The sequence below is a fragment of the Pristiophorus japonicus genome, chromosome 27 (assembly GCF_044704955.1).
Source record: "Pristiophorus japonicus isolate sPriJap1 chromosome 27, sPriJap1.hap1, whole genome shotgun sequence".
Classification (NCBI taxonomy): domain Eukaryota; kingdom Metazoa; phylum Chordata; class Chondrichthyes; family Pristiophoridae; genus Pristiophorus; species Pristiophorus japonicus.
Window position 1 is genome coordinate 8,778,296 of NC_092003.1, and position 16,820 is coordinate 8,795,115.

The window sequence follows — 16,820 nt, forward strand, 5'->3', positions numbered from 1 at the left end:
GAGTGTGTCAGTATTTGCAGGGAGTCCCCAGAAGGGCGACATCGGGAATGTGTCAGCATTTGCAGGGGAAAAGTTTGAAATCACTAGGCGATCATCTAAAATATGAACTCTCTATCACTGTGCATTATTAACAATCTTGTAAAGGCTCTGAATTAGATGTGCACGAATGTGGCTAGATGCACTATGTGGAGCATAAACACCGACATGGGCTGAATGGCCTGTTTCTGTGCTGCAAATACTATGTAATACTAGTATGCACAAGTCTGCCAATGCTTATACATAATTTGTCAGCGTGCCAGTCCCAGATTGCTTAAATTATTCAATAAAGGATTATAAATTATAAAAATTATTTTATTATTAATAAATTAGAATTAAATATTTAAAAAATTGTGTAATAACATACTCCTGTTATTATAGAGCTGTCAGGTTTATGCTTAACAATCCCTACACCAAGTTTTTACACAACTTTACATACGTTACATGTTTCGCGTACGAGTTCCTTTTGAAGAGCAGTCACTATTGATATGCTGGCAAACCACGGCAGCCATTTTGTGAACAGCACAAATAGTCATAAAATGAATGGCCAGTTCATCTCTTTTTGGTGGTGTTTATTGAGCGAGGAATGTTGGCTGGAATACCAGGAGAACTCCCCTGCTGTTCTTCCAACAGTGCCCTGGGGCCTTTAACATCCACCTGATCAGGCAGGTGGGGCCTTAGCTTAACGTCTCATCCAAAAGACGACACCTCCGACAATGCAGCACCGACTGGAGTGCCAGCCTAGATTTATGGGCTCAAGTGTTTCCGAGAAACAGATATAAAGGTCCCCACTTCTCGGCAGTAAAGGAAATGACCCTAGCCAGCACCATGCTCACGGCGGCAACAGTATTTTGACATCAAAGTAAAAGACTTAAAACTCTTAGCAAGCACAACAGCCTTTTAAGCACTTCTTTCTGACTATCTATTATTTTGATAGAACCTGCTTGACGCTACCTTCCCCGACACCTTATCCCCATTACCACAGGTGGACGGGAACAGCCAGGAAATTCTGCTCCTGGGTCACTATCCGGTGAGCTCTGCCGAATAGGGCTCGTGGATGTGGGGCCTCGGAGGAAGTCAAGACCAGGCTTAGCTGGCACCCCCCCTCTCATCGAGCAAATAGCCTTCCAACACTCACTGTCTAGGCTGCGACGGCAAAGAAGAGCAACCTGGCCTGCAGGTGACTGACGTCTCTGTACCCCAGCTCGAGGAGAATTGGAAAGAAAATGGACCAAACAAAATGGTGCCCACATCTTGAAAGTGCCACCATTTTGTCATGTTGCTGAGAAAGCTGTAACCATGGTGTGCTCTTAACCGATTCAAATCGGGCTTCCCTCACTTGAGATCTTTTTATATTTAGTTTCCATTTTGTGTGAACTTACATTAGATTCAGATCAGCTTCTCTTCGCTCCTTAAAAATGGAAATGTTATCACAAACTGAAAAGCTGCACAAACTCTCGGGGATACAGATGTAAAATTCCTGATTGCTATTTAAAAATCAGTCACTAACCCACTTTTAAAATGGTGAACAGAAATTTTACATGAGCACGTAAACCCAGTGGTTAAAAGATTGTTGTAACTGGAGTAGTTCCTCTCCACCCCCAGAGTTTAACAAGCCCCAGGGGCAATATTCTACAAAATACTCTTCACCAGAAACTGACAGTAAATATTTACAATTTTTTCCCCACTGTCAATGCTCTAAAATACTCTCTCGCAAAGTCATTTGTAAAATTATGATTTTTTTTTAAATCAATTGCCATGCATCACTGGTTGTTTTCTGCATTCTCAGAGTTAACTTGACAGATTCTATAAAAGATAGCAGGGAATCAGAGTTTTATATTTTCTGTTTTTTTTTAACTCCCTTCCCTCTGCATGTCTGTACAAATATTGTCACATTTCCAAATCTCCTTGTTACAATATCTTCTCTTTTGAACAGAGTACAATTTTTAAAGGAAGCCCTTGCATCCATGCAGCGCCTTATCCCATATCTCAGAGATGTCTCAAACTGCTTCACGCACAATGAATTAACTTTGAACTGTTGTTATGTTGGTGAACATAACAGCTATTTTTGCACACAGCAAGATCAACAACAACTTGACTTTAACGTAGGAAAATGTTACAAGGCGCTTCACAGGAGCATAACCAACAACTGACACTGGACCAAAGAAGGAGATAGTAGCTGAGGTGACTAAAAGCTTGCAATAAGATAAATGCCACTTATCCTGATTTTGGTGGTGTCGGTTGAGGGATGAATATTGGCCCAGACACTGGGAGAACTCCCCTGCTCTTCTTCGAATAGTGCCATATGATCATGTGAACAAGGGTCTTGGTTTCAAATATTGTTGAAAGGGCAATACCCTCCGACAACAAAGCACATGCATCTTTTTTGACAGCTTCATTTAAACAATTTAGTTCACATTTTTTTCATACATTTTTCACAAGCAAGATGTCTGGAGTGTGTTCCCATTTGATCCTCCAGTTGAAAGATTCTTGTGCTAAAGTTGTTTGTAAAGGTTTTTCTCCTTACGTTGATAAAACACAGAGTGCAAACTTTTATTTAAATCACATCTTTGGTCTACATGTTTACATGAAAATTATCATTGGCAAAACTATTCAGCCTCATTATTCCCGGCTTTCCCACTATGTTTAAAATTGGCACCGTGACAAATACATTTAGCTTCTCCCTGTGCATGTCTCACTGGTGTCTGTGCTTCAGTGTTTCTCTGTATCTTTCATTGGGTCTTTATCTCTCAGTACCCATGTTTCTGTGGTTCTCAAGTGCCCGTGTTTCAGAGTTTGTGTCTCTCAATAACTGTTTCAGTATGACTCTCAATGTCTGCGAGTGTCTGTATCTCTTAGTTTTTGTGTGCATTTCAGTGTCTGTGTGTCTCTCAGAACCTGCCTGTGTGTCAGTGTATGTGTCTCAGTATGTCTTTCAGTGTCCGTCTGTGTCCCTCAGTAACTGTCTCTCAGTGCCTGTCTGTGTTCCTCAGTAACTGTGTCTTTCAGTGCCTGCCTGTGTGTCAGTGTCTGTGTCCCTCAGTAATGTGTCTCTCAGTGTGTCAATGTCTGTTTGTGTCCCTCAGTAATGTGTCTCTCAGTGTGTCAATGTCTGTTTGTGTCCCTCAGTAATGTGTCTCTCAGTGCCTGTCTGTGTGTCAGTGTCTGTGACTCTCAGTGCCTGTCTGTATCCCTCAGTAACTGTGCCTCTCAGTGCCTGTCTGTGTGTCAGTGTCTGTGTCCCTCAGTGTGTCAGTGGATGTTTGTGTCCCTCAGTAACTGTGTCTTTCAGTGCCTGTCTGTGTGTCAGTGTGTAAATGTCTATCTGTGTCCCTCAGTAACTGTGTCTTTCAGTGCCTGTCTATGTGTCAGTGTCTGTCAGTGTGTAAATGTCTGTCTGTGTCCCTCAGTAACTGTGTCTCTCAGTGCCTGCCTGTGTGTCAGTATCTGTGTCCCTCAGTAATGTGTCTCTCAGTGTGTCAATGTCTGTCTGTGTCCCTCAGTAACGTACCTCTCAGCGTGTAAATGTCTGTCTGTGTCCCTCAGTAACTGTGTCTCTCTCAGTGCCTGTCTGTGTGTCAGTGTTGCTGTGTCCACCTGTTCCTAATTAACTTTCATTGTGAACCCTCACTGAAAAAGTAATAATCTTACACCCTCAAGATTACTTTTTGGAGCTGGGGAGGGAGGCTGAGTACTCTCAAAAAACACAGAACAAAGGATCAGGCCATAACCCAATGCACAGAAACATTTCTCAAAATTTCCTGGAACGGATCAGACTTGAGCTTGGGGACTGAATACTAAAAACTCAGAAATATTAACACTGCAATATGACTGGGCGGTGTTACTTTCTGGTGTGTGTGTGTGCTTAATCACACAAGTAAGAAATTCAGCAACTCATTGGCAAAAATGTAAAAGTGTGATTTGGCATGCCAAAGTTCCCAAAATATCTATATTCAAAATGTTACATCTGCACACACTTCCTGTTAACTTTTTCCAGAAGAACTTATCGCTGTGACCACTGGGAACTATGTAAATGAGCGACGCTGTCATTACACCCTCTGGCCAGTGGAGGCGCAGGAGCGCCATCACTGGCCGGAGGGTGTAATTACAACGTGACAAGTTTACATGGCAGTTTCTATTATAAATGTGGAGATATGCATTTGTAATAAGGAGCGAGGATTAAACGTATGTCTTTTTAAAACGGGGACTGAATTACATCTGCACAGTGCATCACTTTGCCCTAACTCCGTGTATGCAATACCATGGCAGATTGACTGGTATACTTTAAAGCTGGGATGATGGGGAGGAGTGTGATCACTGAAATTCACTCTAATCCTGCGCCAGGCCGCTGGTTTGCAATATTCATGGAAGTGGCCGGAATGGCGGAGATCCAGTCATGGCAGGGAGCAAAGACTGAACCTGACATGTTGTGTAACTAACTCACGCAGTCCCTTCAGTGACATTTCACACAGCCAGGAACTGAAACCAGAATGCCATTCAACAGGACCTCTGCGCAAATTTGCCGTTTAAAATGCACATTCAAGCGTCTCCCTAACTGGGCAGAGAGCTAGCCATATCGGCAAACATGAGCCCCAAGTGGCTCAACCTCCAGTTAAGAGAGCGACCTCCCCTCCCAGTAAAAGTTTTGTCAAAAAACCTGCCACTCCCACTGCAGAAACATCACCACATGCCACATGTGCCTGACATCAATACGTGCAACTCTTTCCTCTTCCCAAAATGATCATTCACTTTCCGCGCCCCTCTCTTTTCCCAACTCAATGGAGGACGTGTGTGGAACTCCTGGAGCAATTTCGGAATCGGATTACTTGCATTTCTCTTTTCAAACTCCCCACTCCCTCTCCCCTCGTAATTTTTCTTCTCTCCAAAAGGTGAGGGCGGTTTTCGCTTGGGTTATGGGTCCACGGGTAACTGCTGCCCTCGGGTATCTTCCCCAAGGGGCCACTCCTGGCGCGGGAGTCTGGACAGTGTGCCGTCCTGCGGGCTATTTGGCCATGCATGGCATCACGGCGAGTCTGATCTTCACCTTACACCTCCATACCAGCACATGCCAGCAAAGGGCGTCTGGATGGTGACCCAGGAGTGTCATTTCACCCCCCACCCTACCTTCCAAGCCCCAGTTGTAGATACACTAAATCATTACAGGCGGGGTGGGGTTGAATCTACGATCGTCCTGTTCTGTAGAGCTCAGGGAATGCAGTTACCCGCCGGTCCTTTTGCAAATGGGATTTTAAAAATATGAACCGCAGCCGTCTTAAACACAAAATAAATCAGCTCGCAACCCGGTTTGAAATGAGTGTTGGCGAGGTCAGAACTGCTCGAGTTAGTTTTCTGCAACAAATATAAATGGGAACATGCCCGGTAGCAAAGACCACCCCCACCCAATCAAGAATGGGGATGGTTAGCAGATGCAAAATACAAAGAAAGCGCCCACTCTGCAAGTCACAGCGTCAACAGGCAAGTGTGACCCTCCGGAGTCTTGCAGGGTTTCTACAAACACGGCCCCACCCAAAGAAAACTTCACCAAGAGCTTCTTTGAGAGAGGGGGAGGGCGATGGCTCCTCTTCAGACCCCTCCTTTGCAAATCACCCTCTTTGCAGTTTTGCCTCGGGGGTGGAGGGGATTCTAACCTTACTTTATGGAAAACAGAATCTCGTCTGGACTCTCAAGAAATGATTGCGAAGGAGTTTCATGTTAATTCTATCAACCTGCCTCCTCACCCCCCCCCCCCCCGCCTCCCGCCAAAATAACAAACCATGTAACTTTTTAATTATAAAAAGAGACATTTCGCTCTGAAAATTCTTTTGATTTTTCAAACGGATTTCGTTGACTTTTTTTAAGCCATATCCCGATCGGGTGGCATACACCCCTTTGCACAAAAACAGGCGGTTGCTCAATCCTTACACGGTTACACAACTGCACCCCTCGACGCGCGCACATGCACAGTGACACACCCTTACACATAAGGGAACTTTCTTCCTGCTTAACGCGTTCGTGTGTGCTCTGCATTTTTTTTTTACAATTGAGCTAAAACAGGGCGCAGATGGACTTTTGTTGTAAACCCTGCTGTGCATTAACCCATACTGTGCCGGTGGACATTAAGCCAAAGGGAATGTAGAACGGGAACAAGGCAACTGGCTCCAAGGTGAACACTTTTAACAGTGTCCCCAACAGTTTCACCAAACGCAAACGAGACCCAATCTCGATTCCAAAATTCGATTCCGGAACATTCGTTTTTTGTGCAAAATCAAATAGCACTTAAAAGGAAATAACATTTAAAACTCCTTTAAACTTTCCCCAGTCTGGCTGGAAAGAGAAAAAAAATGTTTGCCTGCTATATTTTGAAGATGCATTCAGACAGGAGAGTACTGTAAAAACAAACTTCCCTTCAAATAATATTTGCACCTTGGGTGCTTTGACAAAAAAACCACCCTGCCTGATATCTCACGGCTCTATACTGGTTCTACTTGTTTAATCTTCAAGTTACCTCACCACACCCACTGAATCTCTCTTCACTCCTGCCTCTCGCCCCGATTTAAAGTCACTCTGCTGTCTCTCTCTCCCTACGTGTGTCGTTCCTTCATCAGATATAAAGTTCTGGCAGTAGTTACGATTTTTTTTTCTCTCTCTCTCCCCTTGTCCTCTTCTTTCAAAAGTCTGCTTTGAGTTACCCTGTCTTTCCAACCACAGCCACGAATTCCAAGGTTAGACCTTGGCTCTGTGCCCAGAGGCTGGGGGAGGGAAAGAGAAGCGTTTTTTCCCCCTTCTTTTCCACACCCATGTCAAACACGATGCAGAAACTTCCAAAAAAAAGCTTATAACTTGTCAACACCGTCTTTTCTCCCTTTTTTTGAACCAGTTCTCCACGTCTGTTTTAAAATTGGAATTAACGAAAATAATCTCCTTGCCTGCAACTTTGAAAACAAACTTTTTGACATATATTTACAAATGTAGATATTCTGATTCCTGCAAGTTTGATACTTTCGCCTGCTTGATCTGCGAACTTTTTGAGTCTTCAGTTGATTTCTGTCTATGCAGAAGGCAGGCGAGCGAGCCCGGAGGCAACTTATAAAATCCACGCCCATGTTAGAGCTATCGTCTGTCCAATCCAGCCGCCAACAGCTGGAAACCACCTATTTTTTGCTTGCAAAACTTTGCAAATAAACTTTCTGACAAGTTTGCAATTCGAGAACGAATCACTGATTCCACTTAGTAACTTTTTTGTTGCAAATCAAAACCTTTAAACAACATATTTCTGCATTAAATTTCCACCATTTAAATATATATCTTATAGATTGCTGTGCGTTTACCTGGTGGCAGCGATTTATGGGCTAAAGCCCCGCCGTCTCATGGTGCCGGGACACCCAATGCGTGTGGAATAGCCCGTTATTGAATGCAGCACTCAAGTGTAGCTCCAGCCTCCAGATACTCGATAATAAAGCTCTTCTGTTACAGGGCTGGGTTCTTGTACACGACCGGGTGTGTCCTTTAGGGGTGGAGACTCGCTTCGTGTTGAGAGAGAGAAAAAAAGTAGAAGCTTACATCAGGGATGTGTCAGAGCAGTCATGCGCCCTGGCAAGCCCACCTCTCCAATATGTTGCAGAAACACCAACAGGCAGCACCGCACCAGACCTGAGGGGCACAGTACAGTCTGGATCCTACTATGTCGACCAAAACAGCTTAGATCCAGCCATGTCTATCAGATCTGAGGGGCACGGTACAGTCTGGGTCCTGCCTTGACTACAAGAAGTGAAGGGCACAGTACAATCTGAGTCCTGCCTTATCTATCAGATCTGAGGGGCACAATACAGTCTAGTCCATCCATGCTTACCAGAGCTGTGAAGCGCTTTGGGATGTCCTGAGGTCGTGAACAGCACTATAAATTCAAGCTCTTTTCTTCGAAAGCCGTGATCCTTACCAACGAATCCATTACAGATCCAATTCACGTCCGGACCGGCGTCAAACAGGCTGCGTCATCGCTCCAACCCTCTTCTCAATCTTCCTCACCACCATGCTCCACCTCACAATCAACAAGCTCCCCGCTGGAGTGGAACTAAACCAGTGGGAAGCTGTTTAACCTACGCCGCCTCCAGGCCAGGTCCAAGATCACCCCAACCTCTGTCATTGAGCTGCAGTACGCGGACGATGCCTGCGTCTGCACACATACAGAGGCTGAACTCCAGGGTATAGTCAATGTATTCACTGAGGCATATGAAAGCATGGGCCTTACGCTTAACATCCGTAAGACAAAAGCTGTCCCCGCCGCACAGCACTGCCCTCCAATCATCAAGATTTCATGTTGGGGGCAGCCTCAAAACCCTTCGAGTAAAGAATCTTAAGAAAAAGCGAGAAAATCAGGGGAAATTGGGAAGAGTTACTGTAAATAGGACAATTAATAAAATTGCAAGGAATGTGAATCAAACAAAAGTCAGCAAAGGATAAATAAAATGAGCATGAGAGGGGGTAAGATACCAGCAAGAGCGGTGAAAAGGACTTGTTTTAACTGGATAGAGGGCCCCCTGAATCCAGCGCCACAGGGCCCCAGGGCCCTGGCTGTTTACAAAGTGCAGAAGGGCTGTTAGATCCATTAAGTGATAAGTTCAGGAGGGGGATGGGGAACAATCAGGCAAATTCCAGTTCCAATCAACCTTGTCTTGTTGATATCTTCAAGAGCTCTACAAATACAGAGGCTATAATCAGGACTGGAGAGCGGATTACTTCATTTTGATAGTCAAAAAAAGCACTGGGACTTAATCCGAAGTTACACAGAAGGCTCATGTTTGGCCCTTGGATGAGATATTAAACCGGGGGCCCCAAATGTACGTTCAAGTGGGCATTAAAGACTGCATGGCGCCATCCGAAGAAGAGTAGCGAGTTCTCCAGGTGTCCTGGCCAATATTCCTCCCTCAGCCAACATCACCAAAAAAAAACAATAGATAAACTGATAAAAAGAAAAACTTGCATTTAGACAGCGCCTTTCATGACCACCGCATGTTCCAAAGCGCTTTACAGCCAATGAAGTACTTTTCAAGTGTAGTCACTGTTGTAATGTAGGAAACGCGGCAGTCAATTTGCGCACAGCAAGCTCCCACAAACAACAATGAGATAAATGATCAGGTAATCTGTTTTAGTGACGTTTGTTGAGGAATAAAATTTGACCAGACACTAGGCAAACTCCCTTGCTCTTCGTTCAATAGTGAGCGCAGACGTTTAACATCTCACCCGAAAGACGGCACCTCCGACATTGTGGGACTCCCTCAGTACTCCACTGGGAGTGTCGGCCTGGATCACATGCTCACGGTAACACAAAATATGGAATCAAACCTGAGTTCTACCTCGTCGGTTTGACTCAGCGAGTGCACTTACCAACTGAGCCATCAGGGGAATGTGTTAACGGAAAGGACACCATTAAAAAGAGGTAGGATGGCTATCTGGTTACCACAGGGGCACTTCAGGGATCAGTGCTTGGGCCCCAGCTATTCACAATATATATATTAATGATTTGGATGAGGGAACCAAATGTAATATTTCCAAGTTTGCTAATGATACAAAACTAGGTGGGATTGTGAGGTGTGAGGAGGATGCAAAACCGCTGCAAGGCGATTTAGATCGGTTGAGTGAGTGGGCAAACACATGGCAGATGCAGTATAACGTGGATAAATGTGAAGTTATCCACTTTAGTAGGAAAAACATAAGGATAAAATATTATTTAAATGGTGATGGCTTAGGAAGTGTCGATGTACAGAGGGACCTGGGTGTCCTTGTACACCAGTCATTGAAAGCAAACATGTAGGTGCAGCAAGCAGTTAGGAAGGCAAATGGTATATTCGCCTTCATTGCAAGAGGATTTGAGTACAGGAGCAAGGATGTCTTACTACAGTTATACAGGGCCTTGGTGAGACCACACCTGGAGTATTGTGTGCAGTTTTGGTCTCCTTACCTAAGAAAGGATATACTTGCCATAGAGGGAGTGTAGCGAAGGTTCACCAGACTGACTCCTGGGATGGCAGGACTGTCGTATGAGGAGAGATTGGATTGATTAGGCCTGTATTCACTAGAGTTTAGAAGAATAAGAGGGGATCTAATTGAAACGTATAAAATTCTGACTGGGTTAGATAGACTGGATGCGGGGAGGATGTTTCCCCCAGGCTGGGAAGTCTAGAACAAGGGGTCACAGTCTCAGGATACGGGGTGGGAAATTTAGGACCGAGATGAGGAGAAATGTTTTCACTCAGAGAGTGGTGAACCTGTGGAATTCTCCACCACAGAAGGCTGTGGAGGCCAAGTCACTGAATATACTTAAGAGGGAGATAGATAGATTTCTAGAAACAAAAGACATCAAGGGGTATGGGGAAAAAGCGGGAATATGGTGTTGAGATAGAGGATCAGCCATGATCATATTGAATGGCGGCGCAGGCTTGAAGGGCCGACTGGCCTACTCGTGCTCCTATTTTCTATGTTTCTATGAATGGGGACCAAAGGTCATGGGGCAGAACAGGCAGAAGTGATAAATGTGCTACGTAACACTGACCAGTAAGAATGTCATTTGTGGAATGCAACAGGGCCAGGACTAAAAAAAATTACTTTGTTATCGCAGAGATTGTCAACGTGATTGCCTTCAATGTGAGGGAGGTTCATCTTCATGTAGGTTATACTTGGGTTGCTTCACATCTCCGTAAGAAAATGACTGACTTCATCACACAAAGGGTAAAAAAGAAAAGAAAGACTTGCATTTATATAGCACCTTTCACGACCACCGGATGTCTCAAAGCGCTTTACAGCCAATAAAGTACTTTTTGAAGTGTAGTCGCTGCTGTAATGTGAGAAACGCAGCAGCCAATTTGCGCACAGCAAGCTCCCACAAACAGCAATGTAATAATGACTAGATAATTTGTTTTTGTTATGCTGATTGAGGGATAAATATTGGCCCCAGGACACTGGGGATAACTCCCCTGCTCTTCTTCAAAATAGTGCCATGGGATATTTTACACCCACCTGAGAGGACAGACAGGGCCTCGGTTTAGCATCGCATTTGTAAGACAGCAACTCCGACAGTGCAGCACTCCCTCAGTACTGCACTGGAGTGTCAGCCCACATTTATGTACTCAAAGTCCCTGGATTGGGACCTGTACCCACAACCTTCTGATTCAGAAGCCACTGTGCTATCCATGGAGCCACAGCTGCAGTCTGAAACTTGCTCCCCCATAAAAGTTGTTGAGTCTGTGGGTCAATTGAACATTTCCAAAGTGAGATTGATGGATTTTTGTTAGACAGGAGTATAAAGGGTTATGGAACCAAGACGGGTAGGTGAGAGTTTGGATGCAGATCAGCCACAATGTAAATGAATGGCGGAGCAGGCTCAAGGGGCTGAACAGCCTCCTCCTGTTCCTGTGTTCCCATGTCGCTTCGTTCATGCTGGTGGCTGGTTGCTGCACAGGAGAAGGTGAGAATTGTGATGTCCATATGATCATCGTGGGAATCCGGGCTGCTTTCTACCCCCCACCCCTCCAGGGGTGTTGAGGCCAACCTGCAACATTCCTCCACAATTGAGATCAGCTCGCTCAGCACAGCCCCGAGGGATTGAAATCAAAGACCCCCCCTTGGTCTAGACAGCTCTATAGCAAACCAGGCAGTGGAGCTACCAAACCAGCTACAGAGGGAAGGTGCATCGACTTGTAACCATATGCCCCCGAGATGCCCCCAACAATTAATTAAAACTAGTATGTTCTAGACAGTGGGAGCTCAATATCTTGCCTGACAGATACACTAAGAGAAGGGAAACTCTGGCGTTCAAACCCTTGGATGGCAGGCTCACATGGTGACAGAAAGAAAGAGGAAAGAACTTGCACTTGTACAGCACCTTTCATGATCTCAAGATGTCCCCAAGCACTTTATAGCCAATTACTCTTGGGGGGCGAAATTGCCCTGTCCCCCCCGATTGGAAGCGGTAACCAGCTGGGGCCAGGACTTTCTGCAGCCGGTGCAGAAGTTCCGCCCCCCCACCCGCTGCTGAATTGGGCTGACCGTCCGTCAAAGGACACGAAGCGCAATCTCGCGCGCTCCATTTCTTTGGGGGCGGTTCCTGGGGCGCTACTGGGGTTGTGAGTCAAACGCTACGTGGATGCACCACATAGCGCTAACGCGCTTCCCCAACGCCCCTCCCCTTTGCTTAAAGGGGAGGGCCTCTGCGCACTCTGCAAGGCCACTGATGGCCTCTACTAGGCCACCAGGGTAGTGTGGGACTGGGTCTGTAGCCCGGCACCCAAACTGGAGTTTGCATGATAGCGACCTGGACCACACTAGGGCCACCATCCTGGAGCCGACCCAAGAGTCGGCAATGCAGAAAAGATGGCGTCCCGGGGCTCTGGCACCCTTCCCTTTAAGTAGCGCCCCAAGAGCGGATATTGGCCAGCCTCATGGCCTGCGGGGCAATTTCCTCCACGGGCTCGGTGTCAAATTTTGTCTGATAATGCTCCTGTGCAGTGCCTTGGGACATTTTCCTACATTAAAGTTGTTATTTATACCCCTCATGGTCTGTATTGCTCAGTTCTATACTTAACAAGTGGGCACATGCACGAGGTAAGTGAGGGAGTCTAGTGCCTGTGACACGATATTGCCTTCAGAAGAGGGAAGAAGACAAAAAAAGGAACATGACACAGAGAGATGGGCTTTATCATTTGGAATGCCAGAATGTTAAGTTGGGATCAGCCCTGCATTTATTTGCAGCCGTCTATAATCAGAATGGAACTGACTCTCCTTCATTTCTTCACATATTTGCCAAACCAGGAAAACCACCCACCACAAACTGAATGACTTCCTGACATAATTTATTCCAAGCCCAGAGAGAGACGGTCACAGCCCTCTCTTAGATATCCTCTCCTATCATTGCGCCTTGTGCTGACTTTGAAGCACACTGCCACAGCTGCTCCCGTGGCTAAACGCACTGCCCCAGTGTGACACCGAGCCACGCACAGACCAGGTAAGCTGCCGTTCTCTTCCCACCACCCAGCCTGTGCAGAGTCAGTTGATTTCAGCCAAAATGGTGATCAGCCCTCTGAATCCTCCTGAGCCAAGGAGAGCAAAGAATCGACGCTGCTCCTTATCGCTATCCAGTGACTCCATGCTGGATCAAGAGAAAGAACTTGTGTTTACAACAACAACAACTTGTATTTATATAGTGCCTTTAACGTAGTGAAACGTCCCAAGGTGCTTCACAGGAGTATTATGCGATAAAAAATTTGCCCTCATAAGTAGAACTTAGCGCAGGTAACCAAAAGCTTGGTCAAAGAGGTAGGTTTTAAGGAGCGCCTTGAAGGAAGAAAGAGAGATAGAGAGGTTTAGGGAGGGAGTTCCAGAGCTTGGGGCCCAGGCAACAGAAGGCACGGCCACCGATGGTGGAGCGATTATAATCAGGGATGCTCAGGAGGGCAGAATTAGAGGAGCGCAGACATCTCGGGAGTTTGTGGGGCTGGAGAAGATTACAGAGATAGGGAGGGGCGAATCCATGGAGGGATTTGAAAACAAGGATGAGAATTTTGAATTCGAGGCATTGCTTAACTGGAAGCCAATGTAGGTCAGCGAGCACAGGGAGTGCTGGGTGAACGGGACTTGGTGCGAGTTAGGACACGGGCAGCCAAGTTTTGGATCACTTCTAGTTTACGTCGGGTAGAATGTGGGAGGCCAGCCAGGAGTGCATTGAAACAGTCAAGTCTAGAGGTAACAAAGGCACAGATGAGGGCTTCAGCAACGGATGAGCTGAGGCAGGGGCGGAGATTGGTGATGTTACGGAGGTGGAAATAGGCGGTTTTAGTTATGCTGCGGCTATGTGGTCGAAAGCTCAGTTCAGGCGCCTTTCGCGTCCCCAGGATTGCCTGAGAGCAACTAGCGAATTACATTTGAAGTGCGGTTGCTGTTGTTGCATGGACAACGGCAGCAGCCAATTAGTGCACAGCAAGATCCCACAAACAGCAAAAGCAATAAATAATAACAGATAGATGATCCGTTTTGGTGGTGTTGGTTGAGGGAGGAAATTCGATCAGAACATGGGGAGAATTTCCTGCTCATCTTGGAATAGTGCCATAGCATCTGTAATATCCACCTGGACAATGGTCCAACGTCTCATTCGAAAAACAGCACCTTCGACAATGCAGGACTCTCTCAGTGCCGCACTGGAATGTCAACCGAGATTAAGTGCCGAAATGCCGGAGTGGGGCTAGAACCCTGACTCAGAGACGAGAGTGCTACCAACTGAGCCGAGCTGGTGCAAGTTGGAATGTGCCATGGGGTGGATGCAGGGCAAGGAGGAATCAAGCTCTCTGTGATGCCCTCTTTAGCCGACCAGTCTGCTGACAGGAAGTGTAGCCACTTGGGCAAGGTATTTGAGGAATCCAACATCTTCACAGGAGAGAATGAAAGAAAAAGAAAAATTACATTTATATAGCACCTTTCACGACTACCGGACGTTTTAAAGTGCTTTACAGACTACTTTTGAAGTGTAGTCACTGTTGTAATATGGGAAATGCGGCTGCCAATTTTCACACGGCAAGCTCCCAAAAACAGCTGATAATGACCAGATGATCTGTTTTTGTTATGTTGATTGAGGGATAAATATTCACCAGGAGACCGGGGAGAACTCCCCTGCTCTTCTTCGATTTAGTGCCATGGGATCTTTTACGTCCACCTGAGAGAACGGACAGAGCCTGGGTTTAACGTCCCAGATGAAAGATGGCACATCCGACATTGCAGCGCTCCCTCAGCGCAGCACTGGGGATGTCAGTCTAGATTCATATGATTCAAGTACAGCGGGAGCGGTGAAGTCGGGGCGAAGGAGCGGCGAGAGATTGTAGAGTGATTGGGGCCTTGAAGAGGCGAGGGCCCAGGGGCAGCACGGGCGAGCCCACACTGCGATATGTGTGCACACTAGGTCCGTGCAGCAGAGCTGGTCTCCAGTCGTCTTGGTTAACCCTTGCCACTGGACCAAGACTTCGCTCTGTCAAGCCCGTGTGGTGGCTGTTGTGCAACGGCCACCCCACGTTAAAAAAATCCACGCACAGGCATCTTCCACCCTTCAGGATGTAGTTCGGGATCTGGAATATTAGGTCCTTCATTGAAACATCTGGAAACTCATCCCTTTTTGGTGGTAGCACGTCATCCTTGATACGAGGGACCGCCTATGATGATGATGTGCTCAGGTCCCTGGAGTGGAATTTGAACCTTGCTTGATTTGAGCTTGCTACCCACTGAGCCACAGCTGACACTGATAATTTTGACTTGAGAGCAACAACTTGAATTTATATAACATTTTCCATGCTTCCCACCCCTTCTGCTGTAACCATTTACACCTCCTCTGAATCTATCTTTTGTTTTTTGACTTGTCCTTTGGGTGGTAATGGGCCTTGTACCATCACCCCTTTTGTCATTTAATCACTCCTGCCCTCCACCTCATCACAGACCTTTTATTCTTACCTTCCCTCCCCCTCCCCCTTTTACCTGGTTTCATCATCATCATAGGCAGTCCCTCGGAATCGAGGAAGACTTGCTTCCACTCCCAAAGTGAGTTCTCTGGTGGCTGAACAGTCCAATACGAGAGCCACAGACCCTGTCACACGTGGGGCAGACATTCGTCGAGTGAAAAGGTGGGTGGGGCTGGTTTGCCGCGTGTTCTTTCCGCTATCTGCGCTTGACCTCTTCACGCTCTTTGCGTTGAGACTCGAAGAACTCAACGCCCTCCCGGATGCACGTTCTCCACCTCGGGCGGTCTTCGGCCAGGGTCTCCCAGGTGTCAGTGGTGATGTCGCACTTTACCAGGGAGGCTTTGGGGGTGTCCTTGTAACGCTGCCCACCTTTGGCTCGTTTACCATGAAGGAGCTCTGCATAAAGCATTTTCTTTGGGAGTCTCGTATCTGGCATGCGAACTATGTGGCCTGCCCAGCGGAGCTGATCGAGTGTGGTCAGTGTTTCAGTACTGGGGATGTTAGCCTGTTCGAGGACACTGATGTTGGTGGGCCTGTCCCCACTTTTTACACTTGCTTAAAAACTGTTAATCTCTAACTTCTTCCAGATCTTATGAAAGGTCATCGACTTGAAACGTTAACTCTGTTTTTGTCTCTCCACAAATGCTGGGTGTTTCCAGCACTTTTTGTTTTTATTTCAGAGGTCCAGCATCCGAAAGTATTTTGCTTTTTTAAATTCATTCACGGGATGTGGGCGTCCTTAATTGCCCTTGTGAAGGTGTCCGTGAGCCGCCTTCTTGAACACGCTGCAGGATTACAATGAGGATTATAGTTTTTCGTAGCGGTTTTTGATACAACTGAGTTGCTTGGCCATATAACTAGGCCATTTCAGAGAGCAGTTAAGAGTCAACAGGGACAAGAGCAGGTATCGACGATGAGATCCAACACCGCCTCCAGTGCACCAGTGCAGCCTTCGGCCGTCTGAGGAAAAGGGTTTTTGAAGACCAGGCCTTCAAATCTGCCACCAAGCTAATGGTCTACAGGGCCGTAGTAATACCTGCCCTCCTGTATGGCTCAGAGACATGGACCATGTACAGTAAACACCTCAAGTTGCTGGAGAAATACCACCAACGATGTCTCCGCAAGATCCTACAAATCCCCTGGGAGGACAGGCGCATCAACATCAGCGTCCTTGTTCAGGCTAACATCCCCAGCATTGAAGCACTGACCACACTCGATCAGCTCTGCTGGGCAGGCCACATAGTCTGCATGCCAGACACGAGACTCCCAAAGCAAGTGCTCTACTTGGAACTC

The 16,820-nt window shown here is 46.5% G+C and overlaps 1 protein-coding gene across 3 annotated transcripts in view; it reads right to left on the minus strand.

The window, feature by feature from the left end:
• The window catches only part of LOC139239466 (neuroblast differentiation-associated protein AHNAK-like), a 49,755-nt gene extending 42,281 nt beyond the window's left edge, over window positions 1-7,474 (minus strand). For all 3 annotated transcript variants that reach the window (XM_070868233.1, XM_070868234.1, XM_070868232.1), the window contains exon 1: window positions 7,365-7,474. The gene's annotated coding sequence lies outside the window, so the exon portion shown is untranslated. The remainder of the gene's footprint in view (window positions 1-7,364) is intronic.
• Between the last annotated feature and the right edge of the window lie 9,346 nt (window positions 7,475-16,820).